Below are 24267 nucleotides of genomic sequence, written 5' to 3' on the forward strand. Positions count from 1 at the left end.
AATGTCACTGGAGAGCAGCAGGCTGAACCCTTCCAGGGAAAACCAGCAAGATGTCAGCTGTATCCCTGAGAGTGAGGCATTTCTAAACTCTATTTAGGTTCTCTGCTGTGAATTAAACATCTCTAAACTGGCTAAAGGAAATCTCAGGCCTATATTCAAAGCAGTCACCTGAGTGTGGACCTGAGAAGTGTTCGTAACTGAGAACCTGACAGGATTTCTGTAGCAATCCAGTAAATCAGTGCAATAAGTATTCAAACACAGCCACATATATATGGAGACAGAATATCCAGCCAGAGACCTAGAAATATAATATTTCTTCATGTATACCATGCAGTCTCACTATATAGGGCAAAAGAAAAGCAAATACTTCTGCCATTTCAGGCATTTCATTTTTATTTTTGTAAGTAAATTTCACTTTATCCAGTTTAATATTTTTAAGACAATGATCAGAGAACCATGACTTTTCAGCCCTGCTGACAAAGCCTGGAAGTCACTGAGTAGGTCATGCAGATCTGTGTTTCCCTGAGGGCACAGACTGCTCAGTAAATCTGCTTGGTTTTCTCACTTACGCATTGAACTTAAAAAGTAAAAAAAACCAAGAAACCCAACCCCTAAAAACAAGTAGCACTTCTCCTCAGAGGATGCTTGAGGGAGTTATTCCAACTTGTTCTTTCTCCCACTTACCTTCTATGGGAGGAAATATTTATGGAGGAAACAAACTGAAAAAGATCACAAAGATCCTGCCACGCAGATTTCCTGGTGTTATTCTACAGAGGAAGAGGCAAAACATTCCTTACTCAAATTCCTTTCTCCATGTAAACAGGGGGGAAAAAATATTGTCTTTTGTCAACATTTTGTTTTGCTCATTTGTCGCTATCTTCAAAACTATTCTATGAAGATACAATTTTTTAATCACAACTGGTGTGTTCGATTACAAAAATGATCCTTTGGGTATGCATTTGTATTGTGCTGAAATGTATTGTTTGCTAAGTGGCCTTATCTATAATTCAGAGAGTATTTGTGTGCTTTGGAAGACCATTTGGCAAAGTCTGTGAAAGGAAGTAATTTAGTTATTTGGCTGCATTAAGGATGAAATTAATTTAAGATGAATTAGAACTTCTAGAGAAGTGATATGAAAAGAATCCAACAGCCAAAGTTCTTGGCTTTGGAAGAGGTAATTTGCCAGGAGTGGAAGAGCCTTGATGAACATGCAGTTGGATATCCATTAGTGGATCTAGAGGGGCAATTTGAGAAGGTGTTCTCATTCCCTGGTGAATGCTTGTAGCCTGTTTCAGTGACAAAACAGATTAATTTAAATTACTTCTTTAAATTATTCAGGGGCAGACTTCTTTTCAGTTTGAGTGCCTCTCTCCTCCTTCTTGTTGCTCCACAGCCATAAAAACGTAGAGATGTTGCAACCCAAGTCCCAAGTGAGGGCAAAGTTCCATCCTTGGGTCCAGCAGGTTCAGGTTCACAGCATGACTGGCTGTTGAGAAGACACTGGCTGGTAAGTCTTTGCTAAGTGAAGATAAACTTCACAAGCATTTGTTTCAAGCAATTTTCGGAGTAGTGATGAATCTGTGCAATTTTATTTTCATCTCAAGAGGATATTGGACCTTGCTAAGTTGTTTAATGTATGTAATGTGATACTCTGTGATAAAAACAATGCATTAGTGAGCTGAGTGACATAAAGAGTATGTCTAAAAAAGATCCTTAAGGATAGTCCAAGATTGTTTGCATTTATTTTAATGATATCCAAATAGGGTTCTAACTGAAGACATTAATAATTACAATGAGCAATAAAACATTAGAAAGAGTTAAATTTACCAGCAGGCTTTATTCTCCTGCAGTGTAGTTCTATAACATATTCCCTTCAATAAATGTCAATTATTTTGCTTTATTTTTTAAAATTTCTTCAATGTCTTAGCTGTGAGGAGAGACAGAGCATGGAAATTGTCAGGAATATGTCTTGTTTTGCATCCACATGCTCATGGTTTTCCATAGGGTAACTGAAAGGTCAGAAAAGATGCTGCAGGAAGACTTTCAAGCAAGAATAAATATGGAAGTTGTTCCAGAGAGTGGGACTGGTCTTCTGTTTATCTGATACTAGAGGCACTTCTGTGGGCATGTGATTTGTGTTATAAAATGATGGAATTGTAATGGCCTTATCCATCTCCTACCAAGAAATAAGCAGCACTAATAAACTTAATCCTCAATGCAGTCCAAGCAGTATTTCCAAGGGCTGTTTCAGAAAATATAAACACACTAAAGAATAGCCAGAAACCCAATCTGCTCAGCAATCACAGATTTCTCAGTCGTGTGTTGAAGACATAGCAACCCAAATTACCCTTGAAATGACTCTATTTATTTCAAGTCATACCCTTTTCCCAGCTGTATTTTTAGACAACTTCATACTAGTAGTACAAGAGCTTGTTCCAGACAAGGACTTAACTTGGGTTTATGTTAACATATAATTTGTAAAAGTTTGCAATAAACATCCTTCTCTGAGACTGGCAGAAACTGTAGGAAGGAAAACACCACCACTGACTTTGGCTACTTGCTTTGATTCAGACCTCATTGTGTGCTGTTTGTTATGACAGCTCCAAAACTGCACAGAAGTGATGAATTGTTGTGTCACTAAGATCAGAATTTCCAAAGCAGCCTCATCTTCTTAGATTTTGGCTTCCAGCATAAATATTCACCAGAGGCCTGGTGTTGGATGGGGACGTGTGCTATGCTAGCAGGCTTTCATTCAGATAGCAAGAAATATGCAATGCATGATTCAAGATCTCAGGCCTGAGCTGGCATCCTGTCATGCACTCCCTGAAGCTGATGAAATTTTAGGGTGTACAGGAAGTGCCAGCTGAAGTCTTACAAATAAACACTTAGTGAATATTAATGTAGATATGGTAAACAGAAAAGGAAAGGTCCAGTGTGCACATGCTGCTGGTCAGTCTGAAACTGCTGTTCTTCACAGGCCAGTTTTTATATCCTTCAGAATATAAAACCATCATTATTTTTCCGATGCTGAGTAAGTTTCCCCTCTGTTAGTCACACAGAGTAAAAGTGGGTCTGTAATCTCAGTTCAGCTGCATTTGGAAACAAGTCTTGTTCTCAGAGATGGAAGGAAACCAGGCAGAAACCTATTTCTTTGCAGAGGCATTCAGTTTTTACATGGTCACTCTTCTTTCCCCACTGACCAGATACTCTGCACTGGGTAAAGTTTTGGACTCCTTCAAAATATCATTGATACAATTCAGGATGCATCAATGACTTTGAAAGGGTGTTCTAGAAACTGCTGTGATATTGCAGTCTGTGTGAGTTATTATTTAAATAATGTAGTTGTTCTGGTCAAAATTGCTTATGATGTTGTTTGAGACACTGAGCAAACTCATAATGGGAAAATCCATTTCTCTGAAATGCCAGCACTTTAAATAATTTAAAGCTATCCTTCCTGTTCTATCAAAAGGAAGTTTAATCTATTACTTATCTGTCCAGGCAACTACTGTTCAAAGGTATTGGACTATCTTGAATGAAGAGGGGAAAAAAAGTTGTTGGAAAAAAAATATTTCCATATAATAAATAGTGGCAATTTAATAATTAGTGAGAAGCCTTGTGTTTACAGATTTTTCGTTACATGGCATATGAATAGTGAAAACAGAAGGTTGTTTATTCAGCATATAAAAGCCAATTTTAGAGGAATAACAGATGGTGAGTGCCAGAGCCAGAAGAGAGTGAATAGTTTTTAAAAGCTTTATGATCATGTAATTGAATGGATTAAATATGAGAATTCACAAAAATTCAGGTGAGTTAGGTTCTGTTCTCATTGACAGTGGATAAATACCTTTCTGTTTCCCTACACATACACACATTTATTAATGTTGGAATTAAAAACATCACAACCATGCATTCAACAAGCCTCAAACTTCAACGTGACTTGAAATGATCAGTTCCACATAACAAAGTGTTTATGTGGGGAAACAAAATAGCAGAAATCATTCCAAATAGCTGAAAAATGATGAGTATTACCTTGTTAAGATATGTTTCATAAGCATGACCAAAGCAATACAACAGAAGAGTGCCAGCATGTCAGGAAGAAGAGTGGGAAAACGAGTGGGAAGAAGAGGGAATGATTATCTTTCCATTATTACAGAGCTTGACAAAGCTGGAAATAGTTCCACCTTCTCCAAGTTGTAGTATCTCAGAAGATAATATTCTCTTAAAGAAGAAAATGAATTTTAAAACCCTTTAGGAATGCACCAAGGACTGTGTGTGTCCATTTATACCCACTGAACTGCTGTTCCTTTGAGGAGTTTCAGCACCCTGGATGCTGGGTACTGCTTTGTTTTAAATCAACTCCACAAAGGTTTTTTGCAAACAAATAATTTACTTTTATACATGTTTTCTACCAGAGGGAGGCTGTGTCACAAGCAATGCCAGCCAGCACCTGCCTGAAATACTTCCACACTTCTGATGCTTGCTCTTTGATTTGCTTCCTATGGCTACCTAGATACAGAAACAGAACTACCTGTTTTTCAGCATTTCCACTTAAGGTCTGGAGAAGATAACCTGATAAAACTGGGGAAATTTATGTGACTAAGAAACATCTGCAGTGTATTTTCCAAATATAACAGTAGTTAGGATCTCCATTTCCCCAGAGAGACAATACATACCCATTAAAGCTGCTCATATCATCTGCTACCCCACTGGAAATTAAGCAGGCACTTGACTGGCTTTATTGAGGTCTCACAGTTGCTGTTTCCTCTTTTATGGTGGGCTCTTTTTCTGTGTTAAGCTCATATGTAAATGTGGCAGCTTTTATAGAGCTTTGGAAGTATGTGACCAGCCAGTATTCCCTTCATTTTTTTTATTGCTGTAGGTCTGTCTTTATTGGGTTGGATATCTTCCTCTTTACAATCATCTTTCTGTCAGAGAAACAGAAGACAGCTTTCTCCTGCCTTCCTGGAAAGTCTTGCATGGAACAAATTCCTGCAGCTCACAGGACTCACAGCAGTAACTCAGTCAAGTGCACATAGTCCACTATGACCCCTGTGTTTCTCACACTGATCTGACAGTCTCTTTTGGGCATCTGAGCAGCCTGAATGGCTCAAAGTATTATTGATGGGCTGCTGAAGGTCTGCCTACAGTTTTTGTAGAGTCATGAGGGAATTGACTGTGCACTCTCTCTATTCATCATCTTGTGGCTGAATCTCAGCTGATGCTGAAGGCTTCAGCCCTGCATTTTAGCAATGTGGTCAAAGACAGGCTGGTGGCAACTGGAAAGTAAGACCAGGTGACTGCTCTATCCAGTGGTGGTCTGTGAAAATTTCTTCAGTGATCTCAGTCCAAATTTTACTGACAGAATATTAGTATCTCAAAAAAAAAAAAAAAAAAATCCAAAATAACTCCTAGTCAAAAGTTCAGGAGCAGCCAAGATTTTAAAGACAAGAAAAGCAAACTTGTCTCTTCCCAAGAGGTATTCTCTGTACACCAGCAATGAAGCAAGGAGGTACATTGATATTAGCACCACCCAGGCTGTCAGTAAATACCTCCTGTCCTCAGAAATACCAAATCAAGTTCATATGAGTTTCCCACTCTTCCAAAAGCACTTTCCCACCAGGCAGCAGTGATCACAAAACTGAAGAGCATTCCCTCCTTCTCACATCTTGGCAGTCTGTAAGCACTGTGCCTGTCACAGCATTCCAAAGAGGCCTCCTTTACCATCCTGTCTCATCTCTGCAAGCAGCTGCTTCATTTTTGAGTAAGAGTTCTTGCAGCTCTTTGCTTATTGAAGCTAAAGCACCAAAAAGCTGGTAAATAGCTACATTCTGTTGGGAAGATGAATTCCCACAGCAGATGGAGAGGTTGGCTTAACCTGTAAAGTAATTCAGGAACAGCTATTGCATTGGCAAAATTCTAAAATCTAATCAAGTTTGATTGCTCTTGGCTAGTCCTATTTTGCTTTATTTAGGGTTGTATCTGCTCCTCAGTCTGCAGATATTTGTCCCATTACTGTTCACAGGAGTTAAATATACACAGATATATAAGAGGGACTTGACCATCTACTCTCAATATTCCAAGGTCAGCTGGAGTCTGGACCTTTTACTTTCTCTATGCTCCACCAAGAGAGAACAAAACTTATGCAAGACTTCCTCAGGGAGCACAGGGCCTGAGGTTTTTCACAGTGAACAAGGCTAAAATTCAAATATGAAGCACAGCTGTTTGGACAGGAATCTTGGACCTCTTTATTTTGAACTCCAGTGACCCACACAGCCTCACCAACACATGAAACTCTGAAATTCCTGCACAGCTAATGACTGGGATGTGAAATTGCCTGGCAAGCATTGAGCAGTTTAGGATCCTCTGGGATTTGCAGGTGGAAGGGCTGTTCTTCCCCTTCCTTTCCCCTCCTTCACATTGCTCACACACATCATTCCATCCGTGTGCAGGTTTGAACCTCTGTCCACCACCCAAACTGCTGACCCAGTGATCTTGTTGCAGATGGTGACATTCCTCCCTTCTGCTAAGGATAGGTATTTTTAAGGTAAAATAAAAAAGGAAGCAGTATGGCATAAACTAGTCAGTCAGTTTAATTAGACACAGACCTACTCTTTTAAATACTTTCTATATCGCCCAGGTAGTGCACGTATTTTGAAGTATATAATACATAACAAAGTGCTACTTAAACCTTTCCTTTGATTTAGCTGCAATTCCACAAATATTTAGAATGCCAGCAATGAGTAACTTTGCAGAACCAAAGCAGGATATGCTGCATTAAACCAAATGTTACATAAGTTGTTATAAGGACTGGCAATGGCTGCAGTGGCTTGGATGAGGTGGAGGCTGCTTGGCTGCTTGGGCTTTTCTTGGAGTCAATGATAGATCCTCTTACACCCCCTTATGTTTAGAATCCAATTCTAAATCATCCAGTCATCCAATTCAGTATCATCTTCTTTGCAAAAAACATATGTATTTTCTATACTAATGCTTGATCACAACAAGATGAGGGCTATCTTCTTCTGTTCTGAGTGTCTGACCTTTCACATTCATTTTGCTGTTGCAAAGCACATGAACTGCTATGGAAAGCCTGGAAAAACCCACAATTTTTTCTCTAGTGATATAATGAACACCTTTGTGCATCCAAGATAATAGGAATTCCACCATTTGTGCTTACTATAAAATACAGCAAGAAAAAAAAAATCCTGATTTTTTAATACAGAAATAATTTTGACTGCATCCTTGGGCTGGGTATGACATGAAAACTGGTGATTGTTTATGCTTTACTCCTTTTCTTTTGGGTCTGTATTAAAAACCCAATCTGGCATGAGAAACAATTTATTTATCTAGAAACAAACTATTAGTATTTTGGGCACTGGGTTCTAATGAGCTGGGGAGTAAGTCTGCTTCTTTTCAGCCAGGAAAAAGCAAGGACTATAAAATCCAGATGGACAGCACATGATCCTGGAATCAGCCATGTCACGTTGATTAAAGGAAACCTATAGGAAATAAAGTAAAAACCCAAACACCAGATAGTGAGAGCAGCAAACTGGCTGCACTGTGGGATTTCATCCCAGCTCTGGCCTCCCCACACCTAGCTGAATATTGACATGCATTTAATATTCATTAAGGTGTGGGGAGGCAGGCAGGCCTTGCAGAGGGACGGAGCAGCATCTGAAATCCCTATGGATAACTGCAGGAATGTTTATTCTTCTTTGTTTATTATTCTGAGTGTGTGCACTCTCCCTCTTCCTCTCTTTGTCTCCCTCTGTGCAATAAAGCTCCTCTAGGCATATAAAGTAAGTCATCTGGAATTGTGCAACTCCTTCTGCCAGGAAGCTGGAAAAGCCCCTCTCCTGTGCAGGGAGAAAAATATGGACTCATTGCAACCACTGAGAAATTACAGAAATACAGCTTTTGTCTTTGGATTACATGTACATAGCAAAGTGCTTTGGCAAAGCATTATGCTTCTCACTGTTAAAAAAAATAAAAATCTAATTTAATCCTGTCCAAGGTGTTCTGTTTATTTAAAACTTAAAAAAAAATAATTGGCATACTTAAAATAACATGAAGCCTGCAAAGTGCATTAAAAGGCCTCAGTGTCAGAGTTGCTTTGTGCGCCAACGGGTGCAGAGAAGGAAGAGGAAATAAACAGAGAGGAGCATCTTTTAGAGCCACATGGCTAGTGAAATTTTGTATTTATTCTTTGGGGAAAGGGCAGAGTAGCTGCTGGTTGGATAGGAGCCGGCAGTGTTTTTATTGGCAGGCGAGCCTGAGTGGCTGAAAGGTGGCCATTAACACCCTGACACGAAGTGCTGACAGGGCGATTATAAGATTAACACCCTGTGTTATATTAACAGTGTCAAAACCTCCCCTCACCTGTCAGGGAGGAGTAATGGCACCAAGGAAAACATTAGAGACAAACGGAGATTTTAAGCTGAAAATACCGCACAACTCCTCTTTCAAATTGGTGTAAATATCTAAGTGACCTGCAAAAGCCCAGAAAACTGAAAGAATATATTTCAAATAAATTTTAAAGTGTAGCTTCACAAGTTGGTGTAAATATCTAAGTGACCCACAAAAGCCCAAAAAAAAGGAAGTATATATTTCAAATAAATTTTAAATTTTAGTTTCATAGTGTGCTTGGTCACTTGTCGTGCCACTTTTATTCCACCATTGCCCCCCTTCTAGTGTATGTGCATATATTTTGCTTATATTTCATATTGTAAGCAATAGCTCTGTATGTCCTACATGTTTGTCTGTAAGGTCCATAGATCAAAAGCCTAAAAACATATTCTTTATGTAGAATTCAATTTCTAAACAAGATCAAGGGAGAGTCAAGGCCCCCAAAAGGCCAGAAAGTGCAAATGTGTTCCGTAAGAAAAGTTCAGCTGTTTTAAGTCAGATTTTGGGGGTTTTCAGAGAGTTGCAATGCCTACAGATCATGAGAGTTTAGAGGTTGTTGAAACCCCTTAACAAAGTGGATAAAGATCACTTATGACTTGTCACAAATTACTGAAGCGCCAGCTGAAAAGTTCAAACGTCTCGGAAGCAGATCCAACAGAAACATTTAATAACTAAACAAGGATAAAGGATGGATTTATGAGCACTCTTTGGTTTGGGGGTTGTTGGAAGACAATGCAAAAAGCTCACAAACACTTTCAGAGCTTCTCTTATGCTCTGCAGAAAACAGAGTATTTATTATAGCAACTGATGAGAATTGCCAAAGGTAGGGAGTTTCCAATAAACAGGATTCTAGTTTTAGGAACAACTTGTTAAACTATTTGTATGTGTAATTTTATTGCATCATTTGCTTTGGCTGACACAAAGGTCTCCAGGGCAATTCTGAACTTTCAAGTCATCTATAGAATCGAGTGTTTTCATCTACGTATCTTTCATACTTCAAAAAATGGAAAATATGACATAATTCAGAGAAAATTATGTTTCATCATGTTTTATTGATGATATTCAGGTGGCTTTCCATGCTGACAAGAGCCTCAGCATATTTTCTGAAATGTCAGAAATGCCTTTAGAGATTTTTGGCATTTCAGAAGATTTCTTTTTAAAAATGAGGAAGAATCAAGACACACTATCAGGACAGTAGGGTATTCAGAAGCCTCATTTATACCAAGATCAGGTGGCCACTAAAAAGACACTCAATACAGTTTTCAGGGATTTTAATTAATATATTATTGACTTTAATTAATATACTTAAATTAACATATTTAAATTTAATATTTAACTAATATATCACTTTAATTTAAAAAAATTCACTTGTTTGCCAAGTGAATGACACAGACTTGAGCTATAAATGCTCAAATCCTCTGTCTTAGCTGCTCAGCAAAGGTGTCGTTCACTGTGATTTGTTTTACTTTTCTTCGCAGGGCTTAAGGCACTTTTTGGGAACACTATGTTGCATTTTTTCTGCCTCTGGAAGCAGGTAAAAACTGTTTCATTGGAAAGGGAGGACTGTGCAGCTCTTCTGTCCTCGTTTTTTTGGGTGAGACAGACGAGCTCTTTGAGTGCTGCTTCTGCCAGGGAGCACTGAGAGGGGACTTTGGGCTTGGTGGTGCTAAAATCAGCGATCAGTGCACGCCACAGATTTGCTGCCTCTGAGCCCTGAATGGGAGCAGAGCACCAGGCTGGATCTGCTAATCCTGATCCCTTCCTTTCTGCACATCTTGGGTGTGACAAGGAGAGGTGATGGGTCACGCTGCCCCAGCCCCAGAGCTCCTTTCACAGTTGCAAATCAAGAGACTCTTCGGCAAAGCTGAGGTGGCAGTCAACAACAAAAAAGAGCCACCACACAATGGAAGCCACCAAATTGTTAATAAACTAGGAAATCATGTGTAGACATGAAAGTGGGAGGGGAACTACCTAAGACCTTATTTACAAAAGAGCAAAGGCATAAAGGATGACCTTCTGTGACCACTGAAGGGATAACTTCATCGGGATATATTTGTGCCAGAACATAACTCCCACATGTCAATCATGCTGAAGTGCTGGGAAATTTACTGTAGCCATTTGCAAGGGGTTTTAAGTGAGCTATGTGGGTTAATTTTGGTTTGGTTTGTGTTTGGGTTTTTGGGAGTTTTTTTTAAAAAACTTAATTTTTAAAAAAAATCTGATGCCTTTACTCACTGAGAAGAAAATGATTATATGCTCTTGAATATACACTGCATTCCACCACTGTGAAGACCAATTAAAGAAAAAAACTCATTTTGAAATTACCTTTGTAACCATGTGTTGTTTCACTGTTGTGTGACAAGCAGTAAATCATCTAAGTGCCTTCTTATTTTAAGTAAAAGCCATGTATTGTACTTTTGCCTCAGACAAACTGCTGAGTGACTTAAACCCCACCTATATTAAACCCAAAATTCCTCCTCCTCCAGAAACAGCACGTCTGTACTGTCAGTGCACAGAAATCACATCTTCTGTAATCCCTGCATTATCTGTGATGCGAGCTGTGCATTCTCAGATAAAACACATGCTTACTTTCCACATTCTAGTTTTCCCAGAAAGGTAGCATGTTACATATTGTCCAGTGAAAGGATATAATTAGTGCTGATTTAGATTTTAGAAAGTAAAATGCAAAACTTTGTCCTATAAATGTAGGCCTGCCTGGTGGAAGGGCACCTATGAGCATCCAGAAGACAATGGGAAGAGGGGGAAGAGAGCACACAGACAAACAGCATTTTAACATGGACAGCTGCTGTCTACCTCTGTTTCATCTGCAGAGCTTTGCCTTCCTAAACAGATGGCTGGGGAATGATGGATTTTTAAGGCATTTTTAGCACAGTGTACACAAAACACTACTTTTCCATCTCTTTCAAAAATACTTCAGTGCACTAAAATATTTTGAGAACTTTTTAAAAAATATATAATAGCTTGAGTTGGATCATTTTGGATGGATTGTTTTTTTCCTCTTTACTTTCCAGGCTATTTTAAGCACATAAACAGATCACTCCTGCAGTCCTTTTTAGACTGAAACCCCCCCAAATTCTTGTACATATCAGTGACACCATGGTGAAATTGCAATAGCAGCACCAAGCAAAAGAATTCCTGCTTACAGTATTGCAGCTTGGAAATGATCCAGGTCTGGACAGGGATTGAGGGATGACTCCTGCCAGCAGCTGATTTTTCCATATAACCCTCACAGATCCAGAGTGAGAAGTTCACATCACCAACATCCCCAAGGGTTGTGGATGGAATTCAAGCCTTGCCCATGGGATTGCTTGGTTGCACCGCTTCACTCACACCCACCACTGCATGGTACCAGCCCCAAAAACTTTCCCATTCCCACTCCAACATCTCTGTGTTTGGATAGTGGACAAAATACTTCCATACTTGAGGAAAGGAAACAGAGCAAAGTGTGCAGGGCAGCTCAGTTGGCTCCCTTGCCATTGCTGCTGTTTGTTTATTGGGATCTGTCAGGATTGATGGGTGTCTAGAACAAAACAAGCCCCGGTTTGGAAAGGTTGCTTAATGAAAGAAACAAGTTTCAACCTTATTGTGTGCCTTTGTGCAACCAGAGGTTCTGTTTGTTTAGAAAGCTAACATTTATACAGATTATGCACTCGCCGTGGTTCCGTGCCAAAAACCACATGAGTGAAATGGGCCTTTCCATCACTCTCTCAGTGCTGACCTGTGATTGTTTTTACAGGAACTGGATCTTTTAGGCAATGGCCTCTGGTAGAGTAAGGGGGAAAGCATGCACCTTGTGCAATGATTTGCAAATGATGGCTTGGGCAAAAGGGTGTATTTGGATCACTCGACTGTCCTGACTACCCCAAATGCTGTGTGATTAAAATAACTACCAGTGAGGGTGGGAAGGGTGATCAAACAAAGCTGGATGATGTGGGGGGAAGGTCACCAGTTCAAGGAAGTCAAACTTTTATGCAATGTGACACTTTTGATTGATTAAGCCCTCCAAAAACTGTTCAAAGTATTCAAAACAGTAAAATAAGAATAATTAGAGATGGCAAATTGAACTTGAAAAGTCACTGAGTAAATGACTCAAACTGTAAATTCGTATGTGCTCCTCATTACCCTGCTCTTGAAAATGTTTGAAATGTTTCCTAAATAAGCAGGGTCCTGAGAAAGAATTGTTCTCATCCTGTTTGTATATGAGTGGATATTTAGAGCTGTTTTTAAAAATCCACTTAGTGAAAAAAATGGAAAATTATAATGCTCAGAAGGATCTACCTGGCCACATGCTTTGTAATAACATGTTGGAGGAGTAGAATATTCAGCCTGAAAAATGCCCTGTTTATCAGTCAACGGGTAGAAATGAAAACAAGGTATGTGGTTGGAGAGTGCTGGAAAATTCTTGATTTTTTTCAGTGGAATATCTTTCCTGGGAGACAATGGCTTTCCTATGGAACCATTCCCCAAATTAAGGATGTATGAAAAAAGAAACATTTTTCTGCTTTCCAATATTTTTCCAGCTGAGGAACAGTGACAAAGCTTAAGGATGTGATTTTTCTCCCCCGTTCACATTCTCACACTTTCTAAATGTTTTCCAACTGGCAAAACAGCCCCTGTTACTTTGTGCTCTTTCCTGCCTTTTGAAAGAAAGTAGTTTTAAAGGACAGGAAAGTCCTGCTTGAAAACAGTGCTTCTATTTCTCTGTTCTGAACTATTTCTGGAGACAAGAGTAGAATTGGATTATTTTTCTTTTCATAACTATGAAATGAAAAAATTCACGACTTTGGAAAACATTCTCCTCTGAACCATCTTCCCTGAAGCGCGTTTTTAACTTGCAGTTATTTTTCACTCCCCTTTATGTGGCACTCTTTAGTTTGGCCAAGTCTATCTTACAGACACAGTCTCCCAACAGAATTTTCACTGTTTTCCTTTAAATAGACATCTGTGGGCTGATTTGCATCAGCAAAGTGTTCATTAAAAAGGATTAAGCACGGTTAAGCACTGCGGGCCCATCAAAGAAAGTGAGGCTAAACACCAGGCACCTTCCCTCCATTGAAGGTGCCAACCCAAGCATCCTAATTTGGGGGCTTTTTGCCTCCCATACATCAGGAAACCTAAAACTTTTCATAATACAGCACAAATTAGCACTTCAGCAAGTGAGTGAATAATCACTGTTGACTTCTGCACAAGATTTACCTCAGGGTTGCGTGTTGGTGGCATGAAATGTGCTGTGACTTGGGGGGGCTCTTGCCCCCCATAGCCATTCCTGTCTTTCCCCCTGTGTCCACCCAGAGCAAGATTTAAGTGGTTAAATTGCTTTGTTCGTCCCTTTATCAATGGCTGTACATGCTGTGGACCCAACTGGTGGAGGTGGATGAGTCTCACCCCTGCTAGGGGAGGTCTCATAGTGTGGGCAACGTAGCCCAGATCCTAATGAGGGGGAGAAAAGCGTGACCTGGAAAGGCAGCGGGGATTCCTTCCCTTTCATCTCCTGTGCTTTCATTTCCAGCAGAGGAGCAAGTTGGAAATTTCTTTGAGCAGGCTTTCCCCATTTCAGAGACAGAGAAAGAAGATGCTGAGTAACAGCAGGATCCTGAGGTGGGGGAGCCTCCTCTGTGTCTTTGCAGAATATGCACAACTGCCCCAAAGTGAGAAAAATATTGCAATTTAATGTTTATTGCTGAACTGCCTCATTTCATCAGGTCACCCTTTTCCACTCTGATATATAAGTACTGGAATTACCTGGCACACTGCTGTAAATGAAGATTTCTCTTGAAAAAAGAGAACTCAGAGTCCAAACTGTCACTGTGTTTCCTACAATCCTACAAAGTTTACTGAAGAGGTTGTAGGGTTTAGCAGATTGTCATCCTGTAATTACATGTTGTGTCTCAAGAGTTATATTCAAGCTGGGGATAGAAGACTTAATAAATAGCTGAAATGTGTAAGACTCTATTCAGAAAAATCTGCCTGGAAAGCTCATAAGAAAAGGCTTTCCTGTGAGATTTTCTATACTTCCTACTTGAGGAGAGGCTGGAAACTGTAGAAGAGTCATTCTGTTCCAGCTGAAATGGGTAGGTGCCAGAGGTTTAGGAGGCTGGGGGAGAGGCAAGGGGAGGAAAAGGAGATCTACATTTTCTTCAGAAATTTGGGTCCACCTTGAACTTTTTTGGAAGAAGCTAGTACTGTCTGAACAAATTTCTGTTTTGTCTGAACAAATTTCTTCCCTTCTATTTTGTCTAAATCTGAAGTACAGCCCGAGCCTGGCTTGCCTGAGAAGCCACATTGGATTAATAGGTCTGTTCACAAAGGCCAAGTTGAATCCTGTTTGTAAATTCCTGCAAGACCTAATGTGCTCCGTACACCTCCTGCCAGGCACATGGAACCTCTTCCATGCTGTACACAGGACCAGCTCAGCCCACACTACTGGAGATGAGCTTGTGCCTGGCTTGACCCAAATCCAGAGCTGAGATGGGCTTCCAGGATTGTCTTTGGCCCAGGAACATCAGTCAGTGTGAACTTGTTCTGATGTGAGGCACTCAATTTTCTTAAAGAACAGGCTTCATTTCCCTCTGCCAGTGCTGAGGGAAATTGCCAGATGTTAAAGACATCTGCAATTCAATTTTCAAGGTGCTGAGATGGCCTTCATAACTGATACCCCTTCACAACTTGAAAACATGACCTGAAAGTGGCTGATTCTGGAATGGGAGATCACCTGAGAAGCAGAAATTAGGGCATAAAAAGTAAAGCACCTGGAAAATTCTTTATCATATTTTCACCCCTGAAGAGGAAAAAGGAGGGACAGAGGGTCTAATCACAGTCTCCTCAGAATTACATGATGCCAGCCTGACAGATGAAAGACACACCTGTCCCCACCCCAAAAAGTGGCATCAAAAACATGATTTATAAGAAAAATCCATCCGATTTTAGTTTGGCTTCATCCTGTAAATGGCACACAAAATGACTTCTGCCACTGATTTGCTGCCACCCTTCTCCAAAGCAGTGATGAGTGCAGTAGTTTTTAGGTGCCTGTATTGAAATAAGGCAGCACTAAGATTTTTCTTTTTTCAATCACTTAAATGCTTTTTCTCTTGAAACCAGTTCCTGCCACAGACAAAGCTCTTCCAGGAGAGTAGCTCTGTCCTATACTGTGCTACCAAGAATAAACACTCCATGAGCATAACTGCCAAAAGAGAGAAAAAAAAAATCCCTCCCTTTCATTTTTTTCTTTCCTTGCAAGGCCCAACATGCTGTCTTTGGACAGATTTCAATCCTGCTTTAATTCATTAAAAAAGTGAAACAAAATCACCATTTACATCCTTGACAGCTGGCAGGTTTTATGTGTTCTTACTGCTCCTGCCAAGTCCACAAAAAAAAAAAGTTTTCATTCAGCTCTGTCATGGATCTTTGGAGTGCTGGAAGTGTGAGAGATGTCAAAATGTACTCACAACAATGACATACAGTACCTGAAGGCAGGAACGTATTATGCTAATGCACTGGTGTAAAGGAAGTTACAATTCTCCCTTTCACTTAAAAAACAAAACAAAACAAAACAAACCAACAAAAAGCTCCATGACAACATCAGAAAATATACCATTCTTGAAAGAAGGAGCATTTTGCTCCCCTCAAAGCCATCTGACATGTTCCAAGAGCTTTCTGTTTGCCAGATTGCATTCCAGTCTATACTAGGAGGGAAAAAAAAAGAAAGAAAGAAAGAAAGAAAAGAGGCAAATGTCTGTTGGCTTATTCACATTTTTTGATTCCTGTTGCTCCTGTGAAGTGACAATGATCGTGCAGCTCAGGTGCTGGGATGGGCTGCCAAAGTGCTGTGGGCAAATCTTGCTGCTGCAGACCTTGGGAACTCGACTCTTCCCTACTGGCATCGGGTCCATGGAATGTCTGAGTTCACAGCCCTGCGTGGTTATATTTGCAACATGCCACAAACAGGGGAAATTGAAATATTACAGTGATTACAAGGCAGTAATAGCAGAGCCCTGCAGCTGCTTTGGTAGAAATGAGTAGAAACGCCACTTGGATTTTGATGGGGCAAAGATAAACTAGGAATCGGCCCTTGCATTTCCTTGCCTGGCTGTGCACTCCAAGGATATGCAAATGTGAGTTAGATCCATCTAAGCACAAGTGTAAGAGGCAAAACTCTCCTCCACCCTGCACAGCTGCTTATATTAGAGAGAAGCCCTTTTGGAAAGAAAGAGGAGAAGCACCCCATGGTATAATTACAAGCCATGAGCACACCCCTGCTATCATTTCCAGAGGCTTTTGGGAGGGAGCTGCCGCAGCCTTGAGAACTGAATCCTCACTCAGGAAGGACAGATGCCAGATCATTATTCTTGGCTTTAAGATAGAAAATACCTTATGGGCATAAGATGCTATTACTGCCTGCAGTACATTTCAAAGAACAGCTATCTTGTCAATCACACGCCCTTTGTGTTGCTCCACTAGGTCATTTTCATTTTGCTGTGGTTAGTTATTTTGGAATCGGTGTTATTCTTATGATCAGCTATCCCTTATCTACGGTGGTGAGAATAGCTTGGGGTTGTGACTTAAAGACCACAAGTATGACTAGTCTTGGCTCTGAACCTTGGAGACCCACAGGCACAGTCTTTTCTTACAGAATGCAATCATTGTGGCATGCACACAGCCCTGAGCTATTTCACTTATTAAGCCAACAACTGCTTAAAATGGCAAAGCTGCTCTTGGAAAAAATCAACTTGCTGCTTTCTGCCTCTACAAGATCCCTTTTGATACAGATAAATTTTTAGAAAATCTAAGCCTAAGGCTATTGTCTGCCTCTGAGATACAGTTACAGCAGGGTAATGAGGAGATTCTCAGTTACGCTGCTGTGCTCGTCTTCACTCGCACTGTTGTGGATGCAACAGGCAGAAATTATTTCTTCTCCACCAGAGTTACTTTAAAAAAACCCACACCAGTGGAAATGTGCCTTTGTGTGTATATCTGGTGTCTGGGAGATCCAGAAAAACCCAGCACAGGGAGCAGGAATAGTGTGGTGCTGTTTACCAGAGCTGGTTCTGGGAAGTTTCTGGAATGTTTCCCTGTGAGGGTGGTGAGGCACTGGTGCAAGTTTCCCACAGAAGGTGTGGATGTACCATCCCTGGAAGTGTTCAAAATGCATTTGGATGAGGCTTTGATCTACCTGGCCTAGGAGAAGATGTCCCTGCCCATGGCAGGGAGGTGGAATGACATGATCTTTCCAAGTTCCTCTCCCAACCCAATCTATGGTTCTCTGACTATCTGTGCTGCTTCTCAGAATTCCTGGGCTGTTACAGCCTGAGCCCCTGGAGATGTGATGTGTGCATGTTGTGTTGGTTGATTAAACAGAGTTCTCTCACAAAATCTTTCATCCACAGCTTTCCTGGGCAATGTTTTCCATGTATAACCATAGCCATACACTTTCTACTCCAAATCTGGCTTTCAGCTCCCCTTCCCAAGCAGGTTTTGGTGCATGGCAAGCTGGCTGTGCTCCCCACAAGGAGCAGTGCCTCTCACCAGGCTCTGATTTGTGGCTGGACATGTGCAAAGTGCTGGCAGCTCTGGGAGCCTTCAAAATAAGATGCACTTTCTGAAAGTAAGATTATTCTTATTACTGAGCTGATGTGGCACTGTTTATTTCATTTGGTATCTTTTCAAATCATTTAATTATCGTATTAGTTGTGTTCATAGCTTATATTTTGAGGGCACAATTGTGTGAGTGAATGAAAGACTGCCTCCTGCCAATTTCATTGTACAAACAGCCTGGAGCTCTCCCTGCCTTAAATATATACCCAGAAGTGGGCTGAATGTGTGTGGGAAGTGGAGAAAAACTTTGGAAACAAAAGGAGCTCTTACCCAAGGTCTCTTTTGAAGACTTTCATTAATTTTCTAAAATAGCTAATGATTCTTTGAAGACTGGTTAAAAAATCCAGTAGTTCTGTACTCTGCTCAATGCTGACCAAATGATTCCCCAGTGGTTTACAATCAATAAGATTTTGCTTTGACCTATCAAGGTAAATATAAAAATAAAATCACCAAATTCTGCTGTTCCACATCTGGGAAAGTTCTACTTTTCCACATGAAATGTATGACAAGCTTGGAATATTGGAACTACCAAGAAAGCATATCTCCATACCATATAAACAGCGCAGTTGAAAAAATTGTTACCTTATGAAATTTATAGCCAGCAGGGTTATAGAAAATTTATATATAGAGATATGGAGAAATCAGTAAATATAATTGCTATCTAGCATGTTTTGTGGAAGTTTTTTGGTTTGTTTTTTTTTTTTTTTTACATATATGTATACAGATATTCCCAGTTATTCTCCCTTTGGGTCATGGACTTGAAAATGCAATGGCACAAGAATTCAGAAATATTTCTAGAAAGGAAAAAAGCAACCTCCAGAAGACACTACCCACTGCAGAAAGACCTCAATATGTCAAAATTATATTCTTCCTTTTCCTCCTCCCAAAGAAGAAACCACAATGTTTTCTCTGAGAAAACATTTTAGTCACAATGCAATGATACATTTTTCAGGTGAAATGTTCTTTCGAGAGGCTTGGTTGATCCTCTCCCTTGTCCCTCACCTGCTGGTGTATCACACTGGAAAAGCATCTCCTCTCTGCTGGAAAAACCTCTGAGCACATTGTACTCTAGGTCAGAAAGCCCTGAATGGCATCAGCCTGGTCAGCTCCAGCTCTGTATTCCCAGCCAGATGTTCCCCAGGGTGCAGGGGGTGTCCCCACAACAGCTGGGGACCGTAAGGCACCTGCCTGGAAGCTGCCCTGCCTCTCCCAGTGACCCCAGCTGCGGGAGCATTGCTGTTTGCTGAGGGCCTGGAATGTTCCTCACCCAGCTGTGCTCTGCTAGACGCTTCCCCATGGACTGCAAGAGGACTGCTGACACATGGTGACACTAACCTTGGCCAGCTGACAACCAAAAGTTTCCTCCACACACCCTGGATTGGACCTATTGTCCTTCCTTTGACCCTCAGCTCCTTCCTCTGGCTCTGAGTAATGAGTGTAAGCAATCACAGCTATTCCAATCTTTCTTTTCCCTATTTTTCTTCTAGCAGAGAGGATATTCATCCTTCATTGCTTATAGTCTGATTTGTCTTCTAAAGAAGTGGACACATCTGGTGGAGGATTAGTGAAGGGAAGGGTTCATGGAATACTCAGTACTTCTCAGGTATCTTGGGATAGCAACCTCCTCACAGCTGGAGGATTCCCTCTCCAGCATCTGAACAAAACACACCTGCTGAAGAGCAGGATCCAACACATTGGACATACCTGGGGCTCATCCTCTTGTATAATACAAATGAAAAGGCACAGAAATTCTTTACTGAGCACTGAATTCCCCAGGAGAATATGGCTGAACTTGTCTGCAAGCAAGTCACTGCTGTGTGCATACTCTCCCTCAGACTTACCCTCTCCAGTCCCTCTGGGAGTACTGCACTTCAGACAGTAACAGTCAGATCAAACATTGCACAATTTGGGAACATGGGATGCATTTTCTTCCAGGATTTCTTAAGTATGTCACTGGCATGTTTTCGCATTCAATTTTAAGTCAAGACTGGCTGCAGAAGAGAGTCATTGAGGGGGTAGTCCACAGTTGCCACCTTATTATCAATATTATCACCAATTCTATCAATATATGGCAGCAAAGTTCCCCTCCAAAAGTCTTAAATGTAAAGCCAGAAGCCTCTGTAATAGTGATTTAAGAAAGCCAGAAGCTTTTTTAATAGAGGCTTAAGAAAATCTTAAATACTTGTGGACCAGAGAGATAATAAATTCTTCTCCCTGAAAGGGCACAGTTTCTGTCTGAAAACCAAAAATGATCAAGATGAAATCTGAAGAATTGTGAGATGCAGAACTAAAATGCCAATGAGCGTCTACTGACTGGAAAGGTTTTGTCAGCTTGAGGCCAAAGTTACCCACTACCACATACAATCAGACAAACAGAGTGTCAAATAAAATTACAGAATCTTAATTAGGCTTTTAAAATGCTGACTGTTCATTACACAGAGATTTTCAACTCTGTTGCTATGAGCATCTCCCTATCCTAAAGACAGGAGCTGTGCTGTGTCTGACAACTCAGAGTGGTGGTTACACGGGAAGGAGTTTTCTCTTCCTCACCTTCACACTGTGGAAAATGTCTACAAATGAACACAAAGAGCAAGGCAGCAGCTTGCAAAAAACGCAAAGTCAAGCTTACCTGTGGCCCACCTTTGCAGCAATCTTGTTTACACATCAGCAGCTTGGGAGCAATCCCCGCTTCACTCACATTCCTCAACAGCAGCCTTTATTATATGGTGCACCACATCCTCACATTAATTAGCACCTCACCGGCAGGCTGAGGATCATTTTTCAAAAGGACTGCAATTAACAAAATAAAATTAATCTCTTTTTAGTTTGAGCAGCATCACTTCTCTCCCTCTCTTCAAAGTGAGGGGGTAAAATTGTTGCTTTCCTCTGCAAATCAGAAATGGAAATATTTCCCAACGCAGGGTGGTTTTCACTTGCCTACCACCTTTTGCCTGAATATTTGAAAGGACTTGGCAAAAGGGAAGGGTGGGGAAGGATATTGATTTTCTTTGATTTTTCTTCAGTTTATCTGGGGAGTTGGAGGCAAAGAGGTGGTAAGTAACTCGCCCCAGGCTACAGGAAGACTCATGATCAGTCTGGTTTTGTGGGCTCTCAGATTATTCACTCCAGCAGATAACCCAACAAATGCAACAATTTCTCTGCAACTCAAAATTTGGTAACGTGCCTGTCTGGGAAGCCAGAGAGCTCTTAATGGCAGTGAGCACAACTGTTGAAATACACCATGTTCCTTTGGATGCTTTGCAATGTGATCTTCTCGCTGTGGGGAAAACCCTTAATAGATGGAGCTTAAAGATTCTTTTCCCTGTTTTCTAAACAAATTCTGTGGGAAAAAAAAATGCCTCAACAAAGTTTTCTGTATAAACCCAGCTCAGATTTGTCATTAAAATACTGTGGCTGAAAAAGCGTTGATGAAACATAAAAATATTGGCTGTCAGTGGTAATCCAGCTCCTCAGGGGCACCCAGAGGGTGCCATGGCCTACAGGAATGGTTTTCTGGCTGGATTGGCCCTTCTGTGGATGGGAATGTCTTTTCCTCTCCAGGGGTGTTTTCAGGCTCCAGAAGCCAGGGCTGCCTGAGGCAACTCCCAGGAAGCCCCATGATGGATTTGGATTTGCTGGTGTTTGATTTTGTTGGCTGGTCATTCAGTAGCTGTCATGCCCCAAGTGGCAGAGAAGTTAAGCTTGGAAAAAGCACAGCATCACCTCTGGAATGAAAATCTCTTTTGGGAAATACTGTTTATCAAAAAAAAAAAAAAAAAAAAAGAAAAAAAAAAGGAAAAGGAACCCCATTCTTCCCTCTCCAGGAGGTGTCTCCATATGGCCAGCCTCTTCATTGTGGGCCAGCTAACAAGGCAATTTAATGGTTTGTCCTCACAAGCCTGGTAAAGGCCCTAAGAGAGACTTCCAAAATCACCCCAAATAACCTCAGAAAGGAAAAGCTAATTTCCTATGTTCACTTTGGCCCTGCTTTGGGTGAAACATGGCAAAGCCACATGAAATGCTGTGCTGTGGCAGTGCCTTTGTGACACCAGCAATATCTGTGTTTTGTAATGAACTTTTAGGGCCTCCAGGTGGCAAAGGGTGCTGTTGGCAAGCACATGTTCCTTCCCCATCAAATACCCTTGTGCTGCGAGAAGCTGTCAGTGCTGGCGGGTTTTTAACACCTAGGAAGAAGGATAATGCTGCATCACTACTGAAGATGGCAGAACTTACCCAAAAATGTCCTGATGTTTTGGGATCCAGATTGCATAGAGGAGCTGAGCTTTAATCAAGCCTCTCACACAAATCTCTCTGCTACACTTCTGCACCTAAAAACAAACAAACAAACAAAAGTAATGAAAAAGGATCTGGGAAAGTCATCACAGAGGGACTAAGAGCTGTTCTGGAAGTATCTCCCCTGCAGGCATTATTCTCTGAACAGGGCAGAGTTTAGGGCAAGTCAAGAGAAAGCTGCTGATCTGGAAATAATGGTGCAGGCTGGAAAGAGCCCTCACCGTGCACAGCCCACCAGCTGTGTGCCGTCTCCAGCCAGCACCACAAAAAGAAACAAACACAGATCAGCTGCAAAATTATTATTATTATTACAGCTCCCTTAAATCGTTATTATTATTATTATTATTGCTGTTGTTACTATTATGCTCAGGCCATTAAAGACTGCAGCTTAGTGTCAGAGAGGTTTCAGTGGTTTCAGGGATGCTCTTGGATAAGGGTATGTTCCTGCTGCCTCAAACCTCTCACTGTTGTCTTGTTTTCCAAGCAGTCTCATAACCTCTGATAAAGGACTCTAACAAGTTTTTGCCATCACATGTCAAAAAAAATCATTCTGATAAGATTCCTCCAGGCTGAACGCAAGGCCACACCTTAGGGCAGTTGTGGCCACAGTGAAAAATGAGTATTTTTCCCTGGCAGCAGTGCTTGCCTTTGGAATATATTTGAAAATACATGGAACGACGTGTCCCTGTTTGCTTTTCACACTGACAATGGCCAGAACTCAGGTTACAAGTACATCAAGTCCCTGCTAAGAACACCAAAGACTGAAAGGGTGTGTGTTCCAAGTGAACATGCACTTTCCAACAAACCTGGTACTATTCCTCTGATATTTCTCCAGGATCATGTTCTGCCCTCCACAAAATCATCAGATTCTCTTAATGGGTACCAGAGATGGGAAAAAAATAAAAATTATGTATGGTACATCTTTTTTTTTGTGGAAAACCAGGCTATAGCTCTTCCCAGCACGTACTGGATTCCTATTTATTTATCCTTTCAAATGAACCAAATGCACATCAGCCTCAGGAAGAAGAAAAATCCTAATTTTCTAAATTTTTGACATTTAACTTCCTGTTACATGGGAAAAGATATCAATGCATTTGTGTTGAATCAACATGTGGAACATCAATAATGAGTGAACCCAGTAATTCCTGTCAGACCTAATGTGTTAATGAAGATAAAATTACATATACTCCTGGTCTGTACCATTTCAAGTTATAGAAGACAAGCCTTAACAGCCAGTGATACTCCATGCACTGCACCCACCTCACTGAAGTGTTTCTCTGAAACACCTAATTTAATTTAAAGTCATAGAGCCACACCATAGGCAACAGAGGAAACAAGAATGTATGACAGTCCTATACCAGTTGTATTTTTCTGAACATTTCCACCACTGTAATTTCTTTGATTACAACTCAGTTTTTCCCCCCTTTATGCTACTGAGAGAGCTTCACTCACAGTCACTCTTTCCTTTATACCGTTAATTATTCAGCCTGCTCCCCTGCTCATGTGAGTGTGAGAAAGCAGCACAAAGAAACCAGGGAAAATATGAATGCAAAACCACAAAGGAACTGCAGGCATCACCAAGGCCAGGTGCAGGCTCTGAAACTGGATGTTTCCATCTTAGGATCAGCTCGTGGTTAATATTGTCATTATTGGGTTGCCAGGCTTGTTATGCTCTGAGCTCTGGGCATTACTTTTTTTAAGGCACGTCCCAAGAGATTCAAGTTCCACCGACCAAAATTATTCAGAAGAAAACATCCAGCTCTGAAATTCCATTGGGAACCAGAGTGCTGCTTATTAATAAATAGAATAGATAGTGAGCTAGAGAGATGATAGATAGATAGATATATAGATAGATAGATAGATATTTTAAATGAGTTCTTTAAGCAGAATCATGGGAATGGCATTATTCACTGTAGTTGTTGGTGCACAGTTACCCTCACTGTGTCCTCCTTAAACTGC

The 24267-nt window shown here is 40.8% G+C and overlaps 1 long non-coding RNA gene across 3 annotated transcripts in view; it reads right to left on the reverse strand.

Moving 5' to 3' along the window:
• The window catches only part of LOC135298641 (uncharacterized), a 155629-nt gene that overhangs the window by 11327 nt on the left and 120035 nt on the right, over positions 1–24267 (reverse strand). For all 3 annotated transcript variants that reach the window (XR_010360670.1, XR_010360669.1, XR_010360671.1), the window contains 2 exons: positions 22249–22343; positions 20645–20805 (listed from right to left, as the gene is read on the reverse strand). This is a non-coding gene — a long non-coding RNA (uncharacterized LOC135298641). The remainder of the gene's footprint in view (positions 1–20644; positions 20806–22248; positions 22344–24267) is intronic.

Source organism: Passer domesticus, chromosome 4 (assembly GCF_036417665.1).
Source record: "Passer domesticus isolate bPasDom1 chromosome 4, bPasDom1.hap1, whole genome shotgun sequence".
NCBI classification, from domain to species: domain Eukaryota; kingdom Metazoa; phylum Chordata; class Aves; order Passeriformes; family Passeridae; genus Passer; species Passer domesticus.